General features: G+C 41.6%; 1 protein-coding gene across 9 annotated transcripts in view; it reads left to right on the plus strand.

Moving 5' to 3' along the window:
• The window catches only part of LOC140481236 (F-box-like/WD repeat-containing protein TBL1X), a 411,567-nt gene that overhangs the window by 23,872 nt on the left and 362,822 nt on the right, over positions 1 to 24,873 (plus strand). The window contains exon 2 of one of the 9 annotated variants that reach the window (XM_072577105.1): positions 4,786 to 4,892. The exons of the other annotated variants lie outside the window; for them this stretch is intronic. The gene's annotated coding sequence lies outside the window, so the exon portion shown is untranslated. The remainder of the gene's footprint in view (positions 1 to 4,785; positions 4,893 to 24,873) is intronic. 9 annotated transcript variants of the gene reach the window in all.

Raw genomic sequence — 24,873 nt, forward strand, 5'->3', positions numbered from 1 at the left:
CACATTTTTCAGCTCTGATCTCCAGCATCTGCAGTCCTCACTTTCTCCAAGATACACAGGACTTAGTGTAGGAAAGTTAGTATAGGGGTTGGAGAAGTGGCAGGTATTTGTTACATGTGATATGTTCTGGTTAACATTTTAAGTTTACTGTGTAGGTTAGATCAGATACGCTGTATGTGTTGTGCTGAGTGGAACAACAATTACTTGTATTTATGTCATTCATTACAGTGAAGGACATCAAAGGCATTCACAGATGAGAAATTGGCAATAGAGGAGTTAGGAAACAAGACTGGATGTCTGACTGCAATATAGAACATAGAACAATACAGCACAGAACAGGCTCTTTGGCCCACGATGTTGTGCCGAACATTTGTCCTAGCTTAAGCATTGATGTTTTAAGGTGAGAGAGAAAGTAACAGGTAGGTTATAGATTCATAGAGTCAAACAGCATGGAAACACTTCCGACAGCCCAACTCATCCTTGCCTAAACTGAATTAGTCCCATTTGCCTATATTTGGCTTTATATATCTTTCTGATCCGAGTACTTGTTCACATGTCTTTCAAATGATGTAAATGTACCTGTCTCTACCACGTCCTCTGGCAGCTTGTTCCATATACGCACCACCCTCTGTGTGGAAAAGTTGCCCTTTAGGCCCCTTTAAAATCTTATCTCTCTCAGCTCAAAGCTATGCCCTCTCGTTTTGGACTCCCTTCCCCTGGGGAAAAGACCTTGACTAGACACTTTATCCATGCCCCTCATGATTTTATAAACCTCTATCTGGTTACCCCTCAGCCTCCTATGCTTTTGGGAAAAAAAGTCCAAGCCTATCCAGCCTCTTCTTATAACTCAAACCTTCCAGTCTCGGTAACATCCTTGTAAATCTTTTTTTACACCCTTTCCAGTTTAATGACATCCTTTCTATAGCAGGGCAACCAGAATTACACAATACTCAGAAGTACACAATACTTTAAATGTGGCCTTACAGATGTGTTGTACCACTGTAACACAACTCCTGTGCTCAGTGCTCTGACCATTGAAGGCAGGTGTGCCAAAACCACCACCTTCAGCCTGCCGACCTGTGACACCACTTTCAAAGAAATATGTACCTTCATCCCCAAGTCTCTGTTCACAACATGCCTGAGGGTACTATCATTAACTGTGTTAAGTTCTGCTCTGGTTTGTCTTACCAAAATGCAACACCTTGCATTCATCTGCATTAAACTCCATTTGCAATTCCTTGGCCCACTGGCAGTTGATCAACCAAACTCTTAGATAACCTTCTTCACAGTCCACCTTAATGCCAATTTTTGGTGTCATCTGTAAACTTACTAACAGTATCTCCTATATTATCATCTAAATCCTTTCCATAAATTACAAGTTGACCCTGTGGCAAGCCGTGGGTCACAGGCCTCCAGTCTGAACAACCCTCTACCGCCACTCTGTCTCCTACCATTAAGCCAATTTTGTATCCAATTGGATAGCTCTTCCTAGATCCCATGTGATTTAACCTTGCTAATGAATCTACCATGTGGAATCTTGTCAAAGGCCTTTGCTAAATTCTGTGCAGACAACATCTACTGCTCTGCTTTCATCTGTTTTCTTGGTCACCTCTTCAAAAAAACTCGATCGAATTTAAGAGATACAATTTCCCATGCTTAAAGCCATGCTAACTATCCTGAATCAGTACTTGACTTTGCAAATGCATGTAGATCCTACCTGTTTGAATTGAGTCAATGGGCTGAGGAGTAGCAGATGGACTTTAATTTGAATAAATATGAGGAATTGCACTTTGGTAAACAAGTAAAGGACAGAATTTATACTGAAGCAGTGTCCTGCCCAAGATGTTGACTCTTTTGTCCTCGGGTCCTGCCTGACCTGCTGTGCTTTTTCTAGTGACACTTTATCAACTCTGACTCTCCAGTGTCTTTAGTCCTCCCGTTCTCCCAGGAGTTATACAATTAATGGTAGGGCTCTGGATAGTGTTGTAGAACAGAGCAACCTCAGGGTTCAGGTACATAATTCTTTGGAATTTGCATCACAGGTAGACAGGGTGGTTAAGAATGGCTTTCACATGCTTGCCTTCATTGTCAGACATTTGAGTGTAGGAGTTGTTGATGTTCAGGATGTTGGTGAGGCATCCTCTGGAGTACAGGTTCTGGTCTCTCTGTTATAGGAAGGGTATTGTTAAACTGGAGGGGGTTATGAAAATATTTACCAGGATATTGCTGGGAATAGAGGGTTTGAGATAAAAATAGGCTGGGACTGACTTCACTGAAATGTAAGAGGTTGAGGGGTGACCTTATAGAAGTTATAAATCATGAGGGGCATAGATAAGGTGAATGGCAAGGGTCTTTTCCTTAGGATGGAGGAGTTCCAAACTAGGGGACGTCTTTTGAAGGTGAGAGGAAAAAGATTTAAAAGGACATGAGGGGCAACCTTTTTTTACACAGGAAGTGGTTAGTTGTGGAATGAACTGCCAGAGGAAGTGGTGAATGTAGGTACAGTTACAGCATTTAAAAGGCATTTGGATAAGTACATGATTAGGAAAAGTTTGCAGTATATGGGTCAAATGTAGGCAAGTGGGACTAGTTTAGTTTGGGAACATGGGTTGGTGTGGACCCATTTGACCGAAGGTTCTGTTTCCATGGTGTGTGATTGCATGACTTCCCCACCATTGACATTAGATTCACCAGTCTGTAGTTCCCTGACTTTTTTCCTTGCAGCCTTTCTTAAGTAATGGCACAGTATTAGCCACCCTCCAGTCTTCAGCACCTTACCTGTGGCTGTCAATGATAAAACTACCTCCACTAGGGGTCCCACAACTACTTAGGGATTAGGGTTAGAGATTTATTTAATCCTCACTGACCAGTAGCTTGTCTATTGATATTGATGGCATGGAAAACTATAAGCAATAATGTTGGCAGTTTAATATTACACCTGAAGTTCCTCTTGTATGCTGCCTCCAGTACAAATTCTTTGCTTTGGACAGTAGGAACATGATATCAGTAAATCTGTTCTAATTGCAAACTTCATTATTTTGCTACCTGGTACTGCTGGATGTTCAGATACAACTTTCTTGACTCAGTTCGTTGCATTAAAGTCCAGTCCTGTTTTGATTTGAATGCTCCACACACATGCTTACTACACCAGATCACCACTATGATAGTTACCACATGCGTGCCATCTTCTTTACCTTTGTTTCGTTTTCCCAGGAGAAATGTCACATTACAAGTCTCAATATCTCTAGGTCAGAAAGGTAGAGTGTTTGCCCAGTTAGCAAAATTGTGGTTAACTCTGAAAGCACCTGATTACCACAGGCTGCCAACACAGGTTAGATTTACTTTAAAAGAAAGGGCTCCAAACCTTGCTTCTGAGAACTTGAGACAAGAATGGCAATGTACCCCTGTATCAGATATGTGCTCACAATGGGTGGATAGAAAAGTGAAGAAACACCGCATTGAACCATCATTAGATTGTCTTCTAGCAAGGATGCATGATAATTTTTTACATTCTTTGCTGGATGTGCAATTCTCATACTGTGTGTATCAGTAAGTCACATTTTATCTTCGTATTCTTACACTTTAGTGGAATGTTGGAACTAAATTTAGCGCATCTGTGATGTCCAACATCAAGCTGTCTAATCTTGACAAAGAAAACCTTTTCCCTCTTCCATTTGATCTTTTCTGATCCTTTACACTTCCTTAACTTACCAGGGGTGATAAAATTTAAATAAAACCTGGCCTGAGTTCTTAATGAATTGGCTGGATAAAACTTTACGTTTCATAGCAAAAAAAAACTCCTTAAAACTTTATTTCAAACCAATTGTGGATTTTCAAACTGATCAGTTTGAAAAGATTAGTAGAGGCAAAGGATAAGGGACGCTTCATTTCAGTAAATGAATCCTAACTTTCTAAGTTAATTAGTGCTAAAAAAAATTACAATTTACAGTATCGAAAGAATAGACTAAATAACAAGCAGTATAGATACATCATAATTATTTTATGGTATGTTAATAATTAAGTTTCATCTCCAGAGCATTGACTGTAATGTTTGGTGATTTGTGAACCTCAATGTGTGAGGTGAAATGTTAATAAGAAGTGGCAGGCCTAGGGGTAAGAAATTCCTTTGTGAGTTTCCAGGAGCACTGTTTTCATTTTTGTTTACTACACAAAATGAAGCTAAAAGTAAACACAATTAGGTATTCAATAAAATCTGTCCATGAAACCACAAAGTGCTCTGTTAGAGTTTATACTACCAATAACCTGAGTACATTTATGAGGGTTCCCTAGCATATGCTTTTAACTCCGATCAGTGCAGGGGAGTGGAACAGACGATACCCTAGTCTGAATAGGTCATGATTGGTAATGTTCCTCAAACTCAATTAATTTAGGCTGGCTGGGAAAATACATGAAACTGTGTATGCGACTTGGAGCGGAAATAGTTCATGTGCAAAGAGCTTCCAAGACTTATTTCCCATAGATAGATATTGTTGCATTCTAAGCAAAAAATGCTTCGTTTGTAAACTAAAGCATGTTTAGTCAAACTTTGATGCTTATGTTATTTATAATTAAGAAGAGATTGTATTAAGATTGAAAGGCAGAAATTTTGTTGCTGTTTAGGAATTGTTAAATATTGGTGCTTGTCCTGTGGAAGCAGCTGAGAAGAATCACAATTGAATTTTTAAAAATTTGTGTGCTTTTATATCATTTTTAGGCATAAAGCAAATATAAGCTCACTAACTTCATACTCCAGCTACTATATTCCATACTGCACTTTTTGTTTAGGTGTCCTGGTCCTGACCTCCGATGTAGGATTGCAGAACTTGGTCAGTAGTGAGTGGAATAGGCTTGAGGCTACCCTGAACAGGACTCTGCAGAAGTTGGAAACGAAGGTGAATGAAAGATTTATCTTCCTGTAGAGCTAAGGCATCATTGGCGTGCTGCCCCTTTAGTTGGAAATTGCAATCGCATGCTTCCCACTTTAACTATAGGTCACTTCACCTTTCACCCTGCAACCAACGTGACAGCTGCAGTCATTGCGGTAGGCATGCAACACTGGTGTATTTGGTCAGGTGAGTTGCCTTTGGAAGCCTGATCAACTTGCTTGAGAAATGTTAATGAAGGCTGTCGCAAAGATTAGATAGGAAAAATAACAGACCCAATAACAGACAGACTTGTTGACGCACTTTTACTATATCTTTAGCAGAGATAATGATAAGGGAGTAAAGAGCTCAACAAATGTTGTTTATTGGAAATAGATTGAGTGGCCAAACATCTGGCAGATGGTGTATAACGTGAGTCGTTTACTTTGGCAGGAAGAATTTTAAAAAAATATTACTTGAGGTGAAGAATGATTGCAGAATTTCATGATATAGAGGGAACTAGCTTCCAGTGCATGAGTCAAAAAAATGTTTTTTTAATTCACGTATCAGATGAAAGTGTTGCTGGCTAGCCCAACATTTATTGCCAATTCCTAATTTCCCTGAAGGCAATTAAGAATCAACCACATCGCTGTGGGTCTGGAGTCACAGGTAGGCCAGATCAGGTAATGATAGCAGATTTCCTTCCCTAAGGGATGTTGGTGAACCTGATGGGTTTTCCTGACAATCAACAATGGATTCATAGTCATCATTAAACGGTTAATTCCAGATATTGTTACTGAATTCGAATTCCACCATTTGCCATGGTGGGATTCGAACATGGGTCCTCAGAACATATTTCCTGGGTCTTTGGGTTAGTAGTCCAGCAATAATACCAGTAGGCTATTGCCTCCCCTCTGTGCAGGTACAGCAAATAATTAATAAGCCTAATGGAATGCTGTCCTCATGGTGAGAGGATTTGAACATAAAGGTAAAGATGCTATACATCAATAATACAGCATATTGGTAAGACTACGTCGTAAATACTGTGTGCAGTTTTGGTCTCCTTGAAGGATGGATGTAAATGATTTGGACACAGTTCAGTGTAAGTTTACTAATTGATTTTTGGAATGAGTGTGTTGTCTTATGAGAAAAATGGAGGGTTTGGGTTAATAACGAATGGCTGAATGGGCTGGGACTCGGGGGCACTTTTTTTTAAAAAAACACAAATTAGGGGATATACTTTTAGTTCAGAAATGAGGATTTTATTTTCCCCAGGGCTTGTGCTACTTTGGAACTTCCTGCCTCAGAAGGTGGTGGAGGTGAGTTTGTTGAATATTTTTACGGTTGAAATAGATAAATTTTAGATAAGGGAATTGATTCTTATTGTCTGTAGATGGCAAGCTGGAATTCAAAACGTCAATAAATCAGTCGTGATCTCTTACTAAATGATGGAGCGGTCTTGAGGGACTGAATAGCCTATTTCTGCTTCTAATTCAAAATGTTCATATACCTGAGACTCAACTTCCATCAATCCTCTGTCATAACAGCTCAGACACCAGAATTGTGAATCAATCCAAGAAATTTCGACAAAGAATTTTTAATGTGTAATTTTATTAGGCATCGGTTGTTACTTTTGAATTTAAGATTTAATTAAATGTCCAAATTATTTCCCTTTTCATATTTATTACTTGTTTTAACATATTTGTTTTTGAACAGCTGAATGAGTAACTATGTGGTATGTGATACTGAGTGATGCGTCACACTGAGCCATACCAATCTAGAACTCGTGATGTGGAGGAGCTGGTGTTGGACTGGGGTGGAAAAGTTAAAAATCACAACACCAGGTTATCGTCCCTAATTTATTTGGGAGCATTCTGAAAGCTAGTGCTTCCAAATAAACCCGTTGGACTATAACCTGGTGTTGTGTAATCTAGAATTCATCCGAGCTCTTTACTCCCTTATCATTATCTCTGCTAAAGATATAGTAAGAGTGCGTCAACAAGTCTGTCTGTTATTGGGTCAGGAAAGGAAAAGCCAATCCTGGTTTCTGTTGTTCATTACATGGCTATGTAATGCTTGGGGGCCAAATTTAGCATTTGCTTTTCTTGCTCCCAAATAATGTATGATGTCTTGGTGAGGTACTGAAAAGTTGTCGGTGTAAGCTATTGCCTTTTGCAGAAAAATAGTGAAGAAATGAAATTGGTATATATTTAAGAACCAAGATTATCATGTAGCATTGCTGCCAATTAAAATATTTGGGGAAATTTTTCTCTTCCCTGTGCTTGGAGAAAGTGAGGAGCAAAAAATGGAAGGAGACCTCCATTGATGGAATTCCCTTGGATTTCCTTGACAAGTGGTGCTGAATCCAGGATAGTTGCATTTCCATGCTGTACAAATGGCCTGGGAGGCAAAACATCTGAGAGCTCTCACTCACTCTCCAAATACAAATTATCTTCAGTGCATATTTGGGCATCAAAGAAGAAAATCTAATTGTGTCTTCACAGATATCAGAAATTCAAACAGTTTTCTTGAATCATCTCACGCCTGTAGAATAAGATTTTAGATGGAATTTTTGTTTTGTACAAATCACCACTTCACTTGTAGAGAAAAGTCTTCAGAAATACTGAGCTAGTATTGTGCATTAAACCAAATATCATAACTTTTTATGGAAAATGAATATGCGTTTAGAAATCTACAGATTAATTCTTTAAATCAAAGTGCAACTTTTATTTTAGTGTTCCGAAAAAGAGCCATTGAGCAGACAGTGAACAGTTTTCAATCTCTGCTTTAATTTATAGTTGGAATTAACCTTTAATGTTATATCATGTCACTGTGAAGCACCAGCTGTATACTGAGCGATCTGACTTGTCAAATAATAAATGTTCGAAGACTGATACTGATGAAGGCTACCATAACTGTACAATAGTTACTGCAATAAGTTTGTATATTAAAAAACACCTTGGTTGGGCCAGGGTATTGTACAAAATGCAACCACTTTCATGGGAGTGATAAACTACCAGTAACACACACATTTATTTTGTATTCAAACTAGACTTTTAAAAAATCTGTGCTCTGGTTATTTATGTTTTCCTGTCAAGAAATGCTTAATTAAACACTTTTGATGGTGATGTTTACTAAAATATCTTGATGACTATTATTACTGATTCATTTATTTTCAGTGAATTTTTACTCCATAACCTACTGTTCTGTCAGTTAATAAATTTGAACAATTTTTATACCACTTGTTAAAACCAGGTGAGGAAGAGCCAATAACCCCCTCTTCTCCCTTGGTCAGTCATAATGTTTTTCTTTTTTTTGAACCATGTAGCTTTCACATTGTAGTTACACTGTAACTCCTTGAAAATGAAGGGGAACAAATTTAAAATTTTCTTGAGTGAAAGAGAGCAGAGTTTTCTTTATTAAATCTGTGAAAAAAATTAAAGAACATGACATCACACAGGTCGTCGGGTGGAGGTGATATCCAGTGCAGACAGGAAGGTAAAGGCAGTTGGAGTTTACAATCTTTTAAAAAGATTTTGAGTTGTGAATATGAAACTTGATCCCCACCTATTTTTTGCTGTCCAATTTCTTCAGGACTATTGAAGCTTGCAGGTATCAATAACAGCTCTTTTTCCAAGTTATTTCTTCAGCAGTGCTGGTTTTCTGAGATTGGGGTCAAGAGGGGAATGTACTGTATCCTTGATGGGTTTAGTCAATTTTACTTTTTCTTTACTTTGACAAAGTGAGCAACTGACATATGTTTCATATAGGTTAAAAACAATAACTGCAGATGCTGGAAAGCAAATACTGGATTATTGGTGCTGGAAGAGCACAGCAGTTCAGGCAGCATCCAACGAGCAGCGAAATCGATGTTTCGGGCAAAAGCCCTTCATCAGGAATAAAGGCAGTGAGCCTGAAGCGTGGAGAGATAAGCTAGAGGAGGGTGGGGGTGGGGAGAGAGTAGCATAGAGTACAATGGGTGAGTGGGGGAGGAGATGAAGGTGATAGGTCAAGGAGGAGAGGGTGGAGTGGAGAGGTGGAAAAGAAGATAGGAGGGTCGGACAAGTTCGGACAAGTCAAGGGGACAGTGCTGAGCTGGAAGTTTGAAACTAGGATGAGGTGGGGGAAGGGGAAATGAGGAAGCTGTTGAAGTCCACATTGATGCCCTGGGGTTGAAGTGTTCCGAGGCGGAAGATGAGGCGTTCTTCCTCCAGGCGTCTGGTGGTGAGGGAGCAGGGGTGAAGGAGGCCCAGGACCTCCATGTCCTCGGCAGAGTGGGGGGGGGAGTGGAAATGTTGGGCCACGGGGCGGTTTGGTTGATTGGTGCGGGTATCCCGGAGATGTTCCCTAAAGCGCACTGCTAGGAGGCGCCCAGTCTCCCCAATGTAGAGGAGACCACATCGGGAGCAACGGATACAATAAATGATATTAGTGGATGTGCAGGTAAAACTTTGATGGATGTGGAAGGCTCCTTTAGGGCCTTGGATAGAGGTGAGGGAGGAGGTGTGGGCACAGGTTTTACAGTTCCTGCGGTGGCAGGGGAAAGTGCCAGAATGGGAGGGTGGGTCGTAAGGGGGTGTGGACCTGACCAGGTAGTCACGGAGGGAACGGTCTTTGCGGAAGGCGGAAAGGGGTGGGGAGGGAAATATATCCCTGGTGGTGGGGTCTTTTTGGAGGTGGCGGAAATGTCGGCGGATGATTTGGTTTATGCGAAGGTTTGTAGGGTGGAAGGTGAGCACCAGGGGCGTCCTGTCCTTGTTACGGTTGGAGGGGTGGGGTCTGAGGGCGGAGGTGCGGGATGTGGACGAGATGTAGAACAGTTGATCTTCCGGAATTACACCGGCACCACTCCCCACCTCTTCCTCCCTACATTGACGACTGCATTGGCGCCACCTCGTGCTCCCGCAAGGAGGTTGAGTAATTCATCAACTTCACCAACACATTCCACCCTGACCTTAAATTTACCTGGACCATCTCTGACACCTCGCTCCCCTTCCTGGACCTCTCCATTTCCATTAGTGACGACCGACTTGACACTGACATTTTTTACAAACCCACCGACTCCCACAGCTACCTGGATTACACCTCTTCCCACCCTATCTCTTGCAAAAATGCCATCCCGTATTCCCAATTTCTCTGCCTCCGCCGTATCTGCTCCCAGGAGGATCAGTTCCACCATAGAACACACCAGATGGCCTCCTTCTTTAGAGACCGCAATTTCCCTTCCCACGTGGTTAAAGATGCCCTCCAACACATCTCGTTCAGATCCCGCACCTCCGCCCTCAGACCCCACCCCTCCAACCGTAATACGGACAGGATGCCCCTGGTGCTCACCTTCCACCCTACCAACCTTCGCATCAACCAAATCATCCGCCGACATTTCCGCCACCTCCAAAAAGACCCCATCACCAGGGATATATTTCCCTCCCCACCCCTTTCCGCCTTCCGCAAAGACAGTTCCCTCCGTGACTACCTGGTCAGGTCCACACCCCCTTACGACCCACCCTCCCATTCTTGCACTTTCCCCTGCCACCACAGGAACTGTAAAACCTGTGCCCACACCTCCTCCCTCACCTCTATCCAAGGCCCTAAAGGAGCCTTCCACATCCATCAAAGTTTTACCTGCACATCCACTAATATCATTTATTGTATCCGTTGCTCCCGATGTGGTCTCCTCTACATTGGGGAGACTGGGCGCCTCCTAGCAGAGCGCTTTAGGGAACATCTCCGGGACACCCGCACCAATCAACCAAACCGCCCTGTGGCCCAACATTTCAACTCCCCTCCCACTCTGCCGAGGACATGGAGGTCCTGGGCCTCCTTCACCCCTGCTCCCTCACCACCAGACGCCTGGAGGAAGAACGCCTCATCTTCCGCCTCGGAACACTTCAACCCCAGGGCATCAATGTGGACTTCAACAGCTTCCTCATTTCCCCTTCCCCCACCTCATCCTAGTTTCAAACTTCCAGCTCAGCACTGTCCCCATGACTTGTCTGGACTTGTCCGACCTGCCTAGCTCCTTTTCCACCTGTCCACTCCACCCTCTCCTCCTTGACCTATCACCTTCATCTCCTCCCCCACTCACCCATTGTACTCTATGCTACTCTCTCCCCACCCACACCCTCCTCTAGCTTATCTCTCCACGCTTCAGGCTCACTGCCTTTATTCCTGATGAAGGGCTTTTGCCCGAAACGTCGATTTCGCTGCTCGTTGGATGCTGCCTCAACTGCTGTGCTCTTCCAGCACCACTAATCCAGTATATGTTTCATATATTTCCAATATAGCAGTTTTTCATTTTCAACTGAGCTGTCCTTGGGTAATCTTTCATCTTCAAGGTATAAAGTTATCATGATTTGGAGATGCCGGTGTTGGACTAGGGTGTACAAAGTTAAAAATCACACGAGGTTATAGTCCAGCAGGTTTAATAGGAAGCACTAGCTTTTGGAGCACTGCTCCTTCATCAGGTGGTTGTGGAGTACACAATTGTAAAACACAGAATTTATAGCAAAAGTTTACACTGCAATATTACTAAAATTATACAGTGAAAATACCTTGATTATTTGTTAAGTCTCTCATCTGTTAGAATGACCATGTTAGTTTCACCTCTTTCGTATGTAAATTGCAAAAGTTTTTTTCAGTTACATTCTTGAGTGAATTTTAACAATTGGTGTCAGCCCAGATAATGTATTGAAGGTGTTAGTCCCCTGCCTGCTGCTGTCTGTGCCATAATTTATAGACTGATTCTAATCTGAAAAAGGAATTAACAGAATCTTACATTGATTCATGCAGTTTTTGAGTAAAGTACAATGTAACTCTGCAAGTATAAATTCACCCCACAAATGTGTGTGTGTGTGTGTGTGTGTGTGTGTGTGTGTGAGAGAGAGAGGCGGGCGTGGGGTGGGGGGATGTTGTGAGAGAGAGTAAGTGTAAAGGGGTCCAACTCTGTGAGAGGGTGCATGTGTGAGCATGGGAGTGTCTGTGTGTGTTTGTGTGTCGGAGTGTCTGTGTCAGTGTGTGTGTAGGTGTGTCTGTGCAGGAGCGCACAACAATCAACAGACAGGAGTGTTCCCTCCCAGTTGGAGAACACTTCAGCGGTCTGGGGCATTCAACCTCGGACCTTCAGGTGACTGTCCTCCCAGGCAGACTTCGGGACTGGCAGCAGCGAAAAGTGGCCGAGCAGAGGCCAATAGCTAAGTTCAGTACCCATAGGGAGGGCCTCAAACGGGACCTTGGGTTCATGTCATACTACGTGACCCCATTGCACTACACACACATGCATGCGTGCACGCGCGCACATGCACACGTGCGCACACAGACACAGGCACTCCCACACACACTCAGACACTCCTACACACACATACACACACTCTCACACATGTACGTACACACACGCACACACACACAAAAAAATTTTGCAATTTACATATGAAAGAGGTGAAACTAACATGGTCATTCCAACAGATGAAAGACTTAACAAACAATCAAGGTATTTTCCAATGTATAATTTCAGTTTCATCATGCTGTAATCTTTAGCTATAAATTCTGTGTTTTAAAATCATGTACTCCACAACCACCTGATGAAGGAGCAGCACTTCAAAAGCTAGTGCTTCCACTTAAATCTGTTGGACTATATTTTGGTGTTGTGTGATTTTTTTTAAAGCTATCATGTGAATGTGCATTTGAAAAAACAATGTGAATTAGAGAGAAGTGCTGGAGAAACTCAGCTAATCTGAGAGCATCTGTGGAGAGCAAAACAGAGTTAATGTTTTAGGTCCAGTAACAACTATTCTGTTATTATTTCAGATTTCCAATATCCACAGTAGTTTGCATTTCTGAGCAATGTGGATTTCTTGACACTTCTCTGAGTTTGTGCTGCTTGATTAAAAATGAAAATTCTGAGGCAGCATTTTTTATGTTCTATGCAGGTTGCCTGGGCTTGACAGGGGATTCCAGCAGCCATTTTAAGTCAGCAGAGCTCATTTGTAAAACTATGTTTTAGTCCGTGAAGGTCTCAGGTATTAAAGTCAAACAATAAAAGTTGAATATTGAAACGGCATTTACTCTGATGTTGGTGACACATTGAGGAATGAGTTGTAAAACATCAATTGTTGGATTGAAATATTGATAGGCATTCATAGGGTAGAAGATGACAAGTTAACAACATTAAGCTGTATTTAAATGCAGGACAATTGAAGCAGAATGAGAAGCACTCAGACAATGTGAAGAATTATATCTGGATTATGGAAGAAAAATTCTTGTCAATACACACTTGTGTCAGAAACACAAGACAGGTTTATGCTGCACATGGAGTGTTACATAAAAGCCTCCTATGTACCAATATATTTCCATCTTTTTAGGTGCTGTACATTTCCAGAATTATTGTTTTATATTTCCCGTGGCTACTTTTTTTAAATGAAACTTGAAATGAAATATCAACATTTCTCTGCTTTACTGAAATTTCAAAAACATTGATTCTTGCATGACTTTTTGTGAGTTATTTCTTAGGGGAACAACTTGGGGAAAAATGAGCAATTTTGGTGAAAAATGAGCATTTAATGTGGTCAAACTATTGTTTCTAGTTTTGATCATGGATACAAGGAAGACACTAAAGCCTGAGAGACATGAGACTGATTTGCAATGTTAGGGGACAGATAAATTAGAGAATTTGGGTTTTGCACCCTTGAAAAGAAACAATTGAGAGATGATCCTACAAAAGCGTATAATATACTAAGTTTACAAAAAAGGTCTATGCAATTATTCTAAATATATTTGCATAGAGAGTATAGAGGCTCACCGTTTTAAGCCAGATAAAGGCATATTTTATACTGACTATCAGACCATTTCCAAGGCCAGAATGAAATGCAGATGGAGAGGACTGCCAGATAATGTAGTAGAGCTGGAATTATTAAAAAGGAATTGGACCATGTCCTGCAGGGATGTTCTACTTTCTTGAACCACTGCAGTCCATGTATTATACATCCACAATGTTATTAGGGTGGTTTCTCCAGGATTTTGTCCCAGCAGTTGTGAAGTCAATGAAATATGTTTTCAAGTCAAGATGATGAGTGACTTGGACACGAACATGTTAGTGTTGGTGCTTCTCTACATCTGCTGTCCTTGTCCTTCAAGTGGTCACAGCTTTGGAAGGTAGAGTCAGATGATAATGGAGATTGGATAATGGATGAAGTGAGAACTGCAGTTGCTGGAGAGTCAGAGTGGATAAAAAGTGAAGGTGGAAGAAGTACAGCAATTCAAGCAGCATCAGAGAAGTCGATGTTTCAGACCTTTTATCAGACTAGGGGAGGGGAAGGGGGCTGCAAAATAAATAAATAGAGGGAGGGTTATGGGGCTGGGAGAAATGTGATTGGGATGGTGATAAATGAATGCAAGTAGGAGGTGCCTGTGAATGGTCAGTGGAAAGGGTGGATCAGATAGGTGGAAAGGGTGGATCAGATAGGTGGGAAGGAAGAGGAACAGGTTTAGGGGGCATGGTGAAGAGGGAGGACCGGGCATGAGATAAAGTGGGGAGATTTGGAAGCTGGTGAATTCAATGTTCAGGCTGTATGCTTGTATGATCCTGAGGTAGAAGATGAGGTGTTCTTCCTCCAGTTTGCATGTGGCCTTGTTTTGACTATGGAGGAGGCCCAGGATGGACATGTTGTCGGGGGAGTAGGAAGGGAGTTGAAATGGATCGTAACCGGAAAGTAGGATTGATTAGAGCATATAGACTATAAATGTTCCCTGAACTGGTTTCTGGGTTTGTGCTCGGTCTCTCCGACGTAGAGGAGACTACTTCAGGAGCAATAAGTCAAGTTAGATGAAATGCATGTGAATTTCTGCTGGACCTACAATGATTCTTTGATGCCTCAGAAGGAGGTGAGGGGAGAGGTGTGGGGGCAGGTTTAGCACCTTCTGTAGCTGCAGGGGAAGATTCCAGGTATAGAGGAGTTATTGGTGGAGAGTGTGGACCTAGCGAGGGAGTTGTGGAGAGAAGTGTCCCTGCGAAAAGTGGATAGGGGTAGGTAGGGAAATATCATTTTGGTAGTTGGGTCAGAATGCAGGTGGCAAAAGTGGCGGAGGATGATGCGTGGACTTGGAGATTAGTGGGATGGAATGCGAGGACCAGGGGGATTCTATCCTTGCAGTTGGGCTGGTTTTGTTTGAGGGCAGACGTGCAGGAAATGGAGAGGATTTGTGGTTGAGGGCATTGTTGATCATGGGAGGGGAAATTACAGTCCTTGAAGTTGGAGGACATCAAGGAGTCCTACTGGAGTGGAATTGTACATAAGACAATTCCTGGAGTGGATTGTTCATCTTCGGAGCAGATACGGTGGAGGCGGAAGAATTGGAAGTATGGGATCATGTTTTTTTCTGGAGGGAGGTTGGGAGGAGGTGTTATTGAGGTAGATGTGGGACTCTGTGGGTTTGTAATTGATGTTGATGCTGAGTTGCTATAGATGGAGATGGAGAGCTCCAGGAAGGAGAGGGAAGTGTCAGAGATAGTCCAGGTGAATTTAATGTCAGGGTGGAAGATGTAGGTGAAGTGAATGAACTGTTTGAGCTCCTCAGGGGAGCACAAAGTAGTGCCAATACAGTCATCGATATAGGGAGGAGGAGGTGGGGGGTGGTGCTGCTGCAGCTGTGGAAGAGGGACTGTTTTTCACGTAATCTGTGAAGAGGCCGGCATAGCCTGGACCCATGTGGGTACCCATGGCCACCCCTCTGATTTGAAAGAAGTGAGAGGATTGGAAGGAAAGGTACTGAGGTGAGGACCAGTTCCGCCAGGTAGATGAGAATGTCAGCAGAAGGGGACTGTTTGGGTCTGCAGGAGAGGAAGAGATGGCGAGCCTTGAGGCCCTCTTCATAGAAGATACAGATGTAGAGAGACTGGATGTCCATGGTGAAGATGAGCTGGGAACCGGGGAGCTGAAAGTCATGGAGAGTGTGGATGGCATGGGTGGTGTCCTGAACATAGATAGGGAGTTCCTAGACCAAAAGAGTTAGTATGGAATCGAGATAAAAGGAGATAAGTTTCATGGGGCAGAGCATGCAGAGACATTTGGTCGACCTGGACAGTCAGGTTTTTGAATTTTGGGGAGAAGATAGAAAAAGGTGATGCGGAGTTGGGGAACTATGAGGTTGGAGGCTGTAGATGGGAGGTCTTCTGAGGTGATGAGGTTGTGGATGGTCTTGGAGGTAATGGTTTGTTGATTAGAGATCAGGTCATGATTGAGAGGGTGGTAGGAGGAGGTGTCAGCAAGTTGGCATCTGGTTTCTGCGAGGTAGAGGTTGGTGCACCAAACAATCACTGCGCCTCTCTTGTCAGGTGGTTTGATGATGAGGTGGGAGTGGATGGCTGCACATTTATATGGGGAGAAATTGGAGGTGGTGAGGGGGTGGAGAGATTCAGGCAGATGATGTCCATCTTTTTCCCCCTATCCACTCCATGTTTCCCACTGACCAATCACAGCCACCTCCTACCTGCACGCATCTATTGTCATCCCACCCACCTTTACCCCAGCCCAACCCCACTCCCTGTATTTATTTCTCAGCCCTGTTCCCTCCGCATGCCCCAGGCCTGATGAAAGGTTCTGACCTGAAATTTCGACTCCCCTTCTCCTCTGCTGCTTGACCTGCTGTGCTTTTTCCATCTCCACTCTTTATCCACTCAGTCAGAGGATAATGCCAAGTTGCTGCAGTACATCTGGTAACTGATCCACACTGATGTCACTGCACTTGTACACTGGCGACGGAGTGCAGGTGAGTGTCTATTATGGTTAAGGATGGATGCAATCGTAAAGCTTGCCTTGACTTTGGTGATGAGCTTGAAGCCCCACTCATCGAGGCAAGTAGAGAGCATCTTACCACATTACTGGCTTGTGGCGTGGAGTTAGTGGACAAGTTTCTGGGGAGTTGAGCAGTGAGTTGATTGCCGCAGAATTCTCAGCCTCTGATCTGCCCCTCTAACCTTTTATAGCTATTGTATTTATATAAAACCAACCTAAACTATGATAATTCCTTGGATGCTGATGGTAGGAGTTTCAGTAATTGTAAGGTCATTAAATGTCAAGGGAAGGTTGACAATTCGTTTCTTGGAAATGGAAAGTCCTTCTGTATGAATGACCGAAAGTGGGTGTAATTGCTTTCGTCATTTATAAACCTTATAAAGCTTTCTCATTCTGCTAAATGATCCCATTGCAATCTTGGTTTAATATTGCTTTTGGATAGTTTCAGAGGGTTGTTCTGAAAACCATCCTATTTTCAGTCAGACCTCAACCAGTAAGCCATTTCCCAACATTCACCCACAGATTGAAGATAGTTTATGATTAGGAAGTCTTTCTATAATTCAAGGATATTGTGACAATTGCCACTAATTCTTCAAAAACAATCTTCTTATTAATGCTCTAGAAATGTACACCCCATTTAATTTGAAGAAATGAATGCAGTGACAGCTATGATATCTCTGTAAAGTAGATTAAATTCAGCAATGTTATAGAAGACAACTCTGTTTCACTTAGTTTGGATGACATTAAAAATAAAGAATGCCCAAAGGTGACAGTTTGGTTGCATTGTGATTTTGCATCCAACTGTGAGCAACATTATCTTTAACAGAGGACAGCAAAATGATTCCAATGACTGGAGGACCAATCCTCTTTTTTTTAATGTTTTGTTGTGAGGTGTTGAATACTGTATAGACTGAAAGTACTCAGTTATCCAATACCTGATAATATTTGATTGCAAATTTAATTAGTTCATGAAAGTTAAGCAAAGTAGATTATAATAACTGTATTACTTGGATACAGTATATGAATATTTTAGATTATTCACAATGTTTCATGAATTGACTTCATTATTAAATCATTTTAATAATTTTGAAGCCACTTGTTCTAAATCAAATGTCAGCTTTGTGAATCCAACTGATGTTTGAGCCAGTTTGAATAAAAAGAAATGTGAAAGTGACAAACAAATATGACATTTTCTGATATGCAGTATGCTGAGACACTTTATAATGACACGCTATAACCACTTTGTGGTTTTTTAAAAATTGTTTTATCTTAGGAAAATCTGGTCAGCTAAAACACTTTTGATTCAGTCTACCCGAATGTGTTTTTATGGCATCTTGACACCTCTTGTCAGAAGACAAATAGTTATTTGGTCATACAGAACATGAATATTGTGACAAGAATTTTGCCCATGCATTTTATATTCTATTCATCAGGACAGTTTGCATGAATACCCCTAAGGGGTAAATCTGATTTGGAGATGCTGGTGTTGGACTGGGGTGTACAAAGTTAAAAATCTCACAACACCAGGTTATAGTCGAACAGGTTTAATTGGTAGCACACTAACCTTCGGAGCGCTGCTCCTTCACAACCACCTGATGAAGGAGCGGCGCTCTGAAAGCTAGTGTTCTTCCAATTAAACCTGTAGGGGTAAATCAGCACTTCTACTGCATGGGTGAAGAGTGCAGAGTGGTTTGCAAGTGGATTCTGATTGGTAGACACATTGCCTTGTGAAATGCAGCAGTTAATACTGATTGACAGTTAACTGCCAGACTTTGTCGGATTTCAAACGATGCAGGTTGACTCTGTTAGGGTACTGCCCTCAGAAATAAGCTAGCAAATGCTTGTCACCTATTTTGTTGAGTTAAAACAGGTACAGTGCATAATCGTTTTTTTTTGTGCGAAGTACAGGGCCCGGTGTACTAATATATTCCGCTACGAACAAATGTGCCTGACCGGTTCCTAAATTGGTTGTCAATGCAGGAAGATTTGAAACAGTGTATACTCAGCATGTGGGTCTGGGCTGTGTTCTTTTCCACAACCATTGCTGAATTTGGACTGATCTTGTATGCTTTCCTATCTTTCAACAAAGTTTCAGTTTCGATTTCCTAACCTCAGTTTGCTTTTATTTCCTATATGAACAGTTTCATTCAATTTCATTTTTAGGGTTGCCTTTTCTGCTTATAGTAATAGTTGAAAGAATGACATTTTTAAACTTTTCTTATTACTAGTGATTAAAATCACTGACTAAACACAGTTTCATTTTTATAGGTTACTTGTACTTTAAACTGTAGAAGAGATTCCACATTTAAGCTTTAACATTATTGACTATCTCCCACAAAAATAACACATTATGTTGGCCCTTAAATGAAACTTTATCCTCAAAGAGCCAGTCTAAAATTATTCTAAGCTCCCAATCGCTTGCTTTAGTTTTACTTTTTGAGCTATGTAACTTCAAATCCTGGAACTGACTTACATTGTGATTCTTACACTGGATGTTATAACCTTCTCACCAGAGCTAAGTGAATCTTCCAGCTTCTATTAAATCCCAGTGAACTTGAGCTCTGTGATCTGAGCAAGAGCTCTTGCATTAATTCTATCTGGTGAACAATAGAGTCAGCATTCTCTCTGCTTCAGCTACAGGACTAGTTGCTTACACATTAGGCTCTCTAGCTGAAAGCCTCTCTAAACAAACTGGAGTGTGTCCATGATACTCATTCAGTCATAAGGAAGCCTGTAACCTGATGTCAAAAATGTCTTCCTGCTTTCTTGAACTATGATATTGCAAAATACATCTAGGTAGAAAGGACATTTAGCTTTATTTGATATCAAGTCCTTTTTATCTAGATTTAAGTGGGCCATTTACAATGTAACAGTTTAAATCCCAATACCAGTAATATCTTTCTGGGATTTTAAGAGATGCAGAGTATATTCATTGTAAAATCAAATCGCTGCTATTATCTTCATGTGTAAACACCTATAGATATTCCTTGTAAAATATAATCTTAACCTTCCTTTGATCTCTAACAATCAAACCTCCCGGGCCTACTGTCAAATAGACTGCACGGCAGGTCATAAACCACCATAATTTACCCTAAATTTAAAGCTATGGTCCTAAAAGTGGATAGCACTGCTGCCTCACAGCGCCAGAGACCTGGGTTCAATTCCCGCCTCAGGCGACTCTCTGCGTGGAGTTTGCACATTTTCCCCGTGTCTGCGTGGGTTTCTTCCCACAATGCAAAAATGTGCAGGTTAGGTGAATTGGCCATGCTAAATTGCCTTTAGTGTTAGATGTAGGGTAATGGGTCTGGGTGGGTTGCACTTCGGTGGGTTTGTGTGGACTTGTTGGGCCAAAGGGCCTGTTTCCACACTGTAAGAAATCTAGTAAAATATATTATGGACTCATTATTTAGCCATGGCCCAGGTACTGGCTGGCATTTTCCATTCTTTCAAAATTAAACTGTCAAGTCATTCTCCTCATGTTGTCATGCTTGAATCTCAATAGTCAGATCTTCACCCCAACATGGATCCACGCTGGCCCTATGGAAAGTCACAAATTACATCCCTTTTAGTTGCAACCATATTGCACTAACTTTCTCATTCCTCACAACCGCTTACAAATTGACCATGACAACCGTCTTCATGATTTCTGTTTTTGGGCTATTATGATGGTCTGTACTTAATTCTACTTGTATCTAGTTTCTCTTCATACAGACAAAGAAGGACACTACTTTGACTGGGACAACACACACATCCTAGGACAGGCGAAACAAAGACACACATGAGAATTCTTAGAGGCATGGCATTCTAACCAGAACTCCATGATTAAACATCAATTTAGATGCTACCTCCCTTCCCTTGAAAAAAAGAACCTGAAATTGCATCACTCACTTTAAGAAACCAAGACCTATGAATAGAGAGGCAGGACATACCACTAGTGCTTCACCGGAGTGACTCACAGATGATGTTACCTAGTATGGTGATGAAACATCTGAAAACAAACCTTCAAGCTCAGCGAGCTAAGTTACATATTTACCTACTTTCACCTCTCTGACTTCATCTGCAACGTCAATGTTGGTTTACCTGGCCCTGTACCAGTATTTTTGAAGACTCTAAAGGATTTATTCCTACCTTCACTCTACATTTCTTCATCTATGTGCTTCATGTCAATCATTCGAAGACATGGGTCAAATTTTTGTAGCGATGATGACAAGAACACAGTTAGTGATGCTGGTGAATAGCATGATGGATTCCTGACATGCTGTGATTTTTGGAAAGAGTTTGCGAAGTGGCACACTGCCTGAAAATTGCGGCTCTATAATTGCGTGGCAAGCTAATTGTCAGCTCACTGAAAGGTAGTTTTAAATTTTTGAGAGGAGGCAGGAGATTTCAAGTCCATCCGTGAAGAAGTGCCATTGTGCCATATGTGTAGGCTCCAGAAATTGACCTCTAAGTATGACTGCAATCATGATCCACATATTTATCTATTTTTGTGGCTGATTGCCGAGGATGGATGTGTGTGCTCTCATCTTCCTACAGTCTTCAGTAGCTCCCATCCCAGGTAGTAAACTGCTAATATGTTACTACTGGACTACTCAAAGTTTGTGAGAAGATTTGTAGCTCGGATGCTCATTGTTGTGGTTCTGTTTGGCGAGCTGGGAATTTGTGTTGCAGACGTTTCGTCCCGAAATGACACGACCAGCTATCCTTAGTAGCCACACACGCAGATGACAAGCAACATGAATTTGACTGGGACAACACTACTATTATAGGACAAGCCAAACAGAGAACAGCTAGGAATTCCTAGAGGCATGGCACTCATCCACAGATTCAATCAATAAGCACATCGACCTGGACCCAATATACCGACCACTGCAACGGACAGCTGGAACTGACAACCGGAAGCAGCAGATTCAAACCACTACAAATGCTGGAGGAAAGATCACAGAAGTGCTTCATAGGAGGCTCCCAAGCACTGAGGATGTCACCTTGACAGGGACGAAACGTCTGCAACACAAATTCCCAGCTCGGCGAACAGAACCACAACTACTGGACTGTCTTCTGTAAGCCTCCAGACTCAGGAAGTTGCCTAGCGTTCTTAATTGGACAACATTTCTGGAAGCAACTGTTAAGATACAGACAGACAACCAAGTCACATCCACCTCTCTATTCCCATATTTGCAACACCGTAAAATTAAAATTCTCAAAGACTCTCTAAATTGACTCCAGCGTCTTCCAAAGACTTTTTGAATAGGTAGTACCAGGCGCTAGGTTTATAGCTTAAACAAAAGGTTTAAGAATTTATTGATAATGCCAGTAGCATTAGCACAGCAAAGTTAAACTACAAGGTAGTCTTAATTAATGTTCATAGTTTAAACCCAATCATCTTTGATTCCAGCTACCCTGCCACTCTCTCAAAGACAGACAGATAGACAAACAGTCGCAGTTAAGTGATAACTGAAAAGAAGAAAAATTATGAAACTGACTAGTTCACTTAAGTAGGCTCCATAATCTGTAATATCACAGGCACATGGCATTGTATCTTGTCTTTCAAAGACAATTCCAGTAGACTGCGAGGACTTTTCTCTTATTACCTGTTATGGAGGAGATCCTATTGTCTGAACTTTTAATATATTCAGAAGATAGTCCAGATCCTAACACTTTCTTATTTTAAAGGTAAGTGTAAAGTGTTGAAATTTAGATGCAATGCAGTTGGTCAGACTACTCAATGTTAAGTGAAACATGCTTTATTCATACACAAAAGCAAAAAACGAATTGGAATAATTGAGCACTATTGGAAAATGTAACTGAAATTAGATTATTTAACTACTAACCAGTAACTGTTCCAATATAGTAATATCCTATAAACACATCCCTGCAAAAGGCAAATTCAGTAAAACAGATTGTTCCACATGCAATTTTAGTAGTAGGAAGAGAATCCCAGCCTTTTGCTGTAACCGAGAAAGTAAAAACAGCCTCCACATTCAGCTTGAAGCAACTGCTAATGAAAAACTAAATCTAAAATTCCTGGTTCTATGGGAGCTTTCCCCACCCTTCCAGACAGCTTCTATTTTTCCTACTTTCTAAAAAGAAAAGAACCCAAGGCATCACAAGCTGTTTATTTTATGGACTTTCTTTAGCCAGCTCATACCTCTGTCTTAACCTTTCTTCAAAACCAGGACAAACTACATGTCTTAAGACCATAGTATCATTACAGTAGATAGTGAGAAGACTGAGTGAGCAATCAATCCTCCATCCCTTTGCTGTGGTAGCCAAAACCCTTCTGACATACAATTCAGAAATCAGTTCAAACTCTAGTATTTCTTTGTTAGACTGGCTGTCTCCCTGTAAGGCCCTTGTTACAATTCATACATCTGCTATGTGTTTGAGCATAATGCCTCTCCAAAGTTGAAATGTCTGTACAGTACTTTTTAACAAAAAACAACCTGCTTGACCTCATAAACAAATATCAGATTGTTGCTTCTCTTCCTCTAAAACTTGCAATGGTCACCTTCTGCTCTCTCATTACAGTTCACAGCTCCAAACCAAAAATTATTTCTTTTAATGAAAATTGAGGAGTTTTAACACTACCAATTATTTGGCTGCCTGCACAATCTCCCCTTTGTGTCCTACTATTAGCATTTGAGAGTTCTTGGTCTGCATTTCACACTGATGGAGATTGAAATCTGGGAACAAAAGTCCTGTCTGCCAAGTGATCTTCTGTATGTATGCTTGTGCCTCTCCTTGTTGGCTTTGTACTTTGCCTGTTTTTTCAGGCATGCAATATTGAATGTATTACCTGGCCTTCCTACTAAACATCAGTGATGCTGAAGCTGTCAGTCTCAACTCCAGTCAGTAACTGTGTGACATTGGTTCCATGTCCCGTACTATCTTATGTTGCATGAGGCTCCTTACATCCTCTATATTCCATTCAATCTTGAGGTATGTTATGACCTATAAATGACAAAGATCAACTTCTTGTTCCATATCTGCATTTCTTCCTCTGATTCAGCCTCATTATATTAAAATGTCCCTTCCAGACTCAACTGCTTCAAAACTGACAAACCCATTGCCCTTAACAACCTCTGAAACAATTTTTCTTAAATTCACATATAGAATGTGGACGTTGATGGCTGGCCAGCATTTGTAGTCCTTGAGTAGGAGTTCCTGAGCTACCGCCTTATACATGCAATGCCATTTTGAAGGATTTTGACCCTGTGACACTGAAGGAATGGATGGTGAGGGGTATTGCAAGTGGTGGTGTTCCTAGGTATCTGCTGTCCTTGTCCTCCTCGATGGAGTGATAATGTATTTGGAAGATGTTGTCTAAGGGTCTTGGTGAATTTCTACAGTGCATCCTGTAGATAGTACACACTGCTTTTACTGAGCATCTGTGGTGGAGGGAGTGGATGTTTGTGAATATGATGCCAGTCAAGCTGGCTACTTTATTTTGGATGGCGTCAAGCATCTTGAGTGTTGATGGAACTGCACTTATTCAGGAAAGTGGGAAGCATTCCATTACACTCCTGACTTATGCCTTGTCAGGCTTTAGGAATCAGGAGGTGAGTTTCTCGCCACAGTATTGTTAGCCTCTGACCTGTGTTTGTAGCCAATGTAGTTATATAGCAAGTTCAAGTACCAGCAACTGTGCTTCTTATATCCTATCCTGTGATGAGTGCTGCTCATCTAGCAACTGTAACCTTGCTAACTTAACCCGGCACTTGCCTCAATAACGCCTCCAGTTTAACATGTCAACTTTTATGCATAAATCCTTTGATGCCCTCACGTATCTCTCTAACCATTTCCACTTTTGGAATATATTGGGTGTCAAAGTGCTTAGCGGTTAGCACTGCTACCTCTCAGCGCCGGGGACCCAGGTTCAATTCCAGCCTTGGGTGACTGTCAGTGCGGAGTTTGCACTTTCTCTGTGTAGTTTTCCTCCCACTGTCCAAAGATGTGCAGGTTAGGTGGATTGGCTATGCTAAATTGCATTCAGGGATGTGCAGGCTAGGTGAGTTAGCTGTGGGGAAAGCAGGGTTACAGTAAATGATTATTTGATTTATTGTCACGTGTACCTAAGCACAGTGAAAAGCTTTGTTTGCAAGCAGTACAGGCAGATCATAGTAAGCAAAGGCATACAGATCAAGGGTTTAAAAAAAAACTGGACAAAATAAGGCATACAGGCATGCGCTAGGCAAAATCAATGATAACAAGGTCAGCATTATTTG

Source organism: Chiloscyllium punctatum, chromosome 9 (assembly GCF_047496795.1).
Source record: "Chiloscyllium punctatum isolate Juve2018m chromosome 9, sChiPun1.3, whole genome shotgun sequence".
In the NCBI taxonomy this organism is placed as follows: Eukaryota; Metazoa; Chordata; class Chondrichthyes; order Orectolobiformes; family Hemiscylliidae; genus Chiloscyllium; species Chiloscyllium punctatum.